The sequence below is a fragment of the Haplochromis burtoni genome, unplaced genomic scaffold (genome assembly GCF_018398535.1).
Source record: "Haplochromis burtoni strain Fernald_Lab_line unplaced genomic scaffold, NCSU_Asbu1 Contig_29, whole genome shotgun sequence".
Taxonomy (NCBI): Eukaryota; Metazoa; Chordata; class Actinopteri; order Cichliformes; family Cichlidae; genus Haplochromis; species Haplochromis burtoni.
Window position 1 is genome coordinate 728,640 of NW_024582390.1, and position 926 is coordinate 729,565.

At 43.6% G+C, this 926-nt stretch overlaps 1 non-coding gene across 1 annotated transcript; it reads left to right on the forward strand.

The window, feature by feature from the left end:
• Positions 1-627: 627 nt before the first annotated feature.
• trnar-acg lies at positions 628-700 on the forward strand. The gene has a single exon. It is a non-coding gene; the product is annotated as a tRNA-Arg (tRNA).
• Positions 701-926: the final 226 nt, after the last annotated feature.

The following is a 926-nucleotide window of genomic DNA, read 5'->3' on the forward strand; positions in this document are numbered from 1 at the left end:
GGAGGTTTGGAACTCTGCAGTTGTTGAGTCTTTTACATAATATACACCTCAGCATTCGGTGACCCCGCTCTGTAACTTTATGCGGTCTGCCACTTTCTGGTTGAGCTGCGTCCATTATGCAATAATACCTGTTAAAGTTGATTGTGGATATCTAGAAGGGAAGAAATTCCATGAACTCATTTGTTACAATAGCTGCACGCTGTTACAGCACCACACTTTCAGTGGGCCATTAAGAACAACTCATTCTATCACAAATGTTTATAAAAGCAGAATGCATGCCGAGGTGTTTGATTTAATACACCTGTGGCAAAGGGACTGCAAATACCTGAATTCAAAGATTAAGAAGTGTGACTGTGGTAGGAATGACCGGAAGCGCGCAGCGTTAGGGACACGTGAATGACTTTATTTACAAGTTGTTTCTTGTTCGTCTAGCTTTCCAGCTGCTTTGTAGCGCAGCTTTCCCCGTCGGGTCCAGGCATCCTACTGAAGTAAGGAAAGCATGACCAGGTGATGGAGAACAGCTGTGTGGGTCAGCCTCTCCTGACACCACACCCTGAACCCTCTGCTCTATCGCGCCCTGCAGTTGAGCTAAAAAAAAAAAAAGACACCTCGCCAGTGCGGTCAGCAGGGCCAGTGGCGCAATGGATAACGCGTCTGACTACGGATCAGAAGATTCTAGGTTCGACTCCTGGCTGGCTCGGCGCTATTTCTTGTGAATCTCCCATCTCTGGGACTAACAAATGCTAAATATCTCACCTCATTCTTTTATCCACATAGTGTAGAATAAGGTCTCAAGATATACAGTGAAATCTACACAATATATAAACCCTTGTCTTGCATTCAGTGCCTTTGTGTATTGTGTAACTATATTTTATGCCACTCTAATTTAACGTTTTACTTCACTATTTTTAAAGACCTTGGTTAAT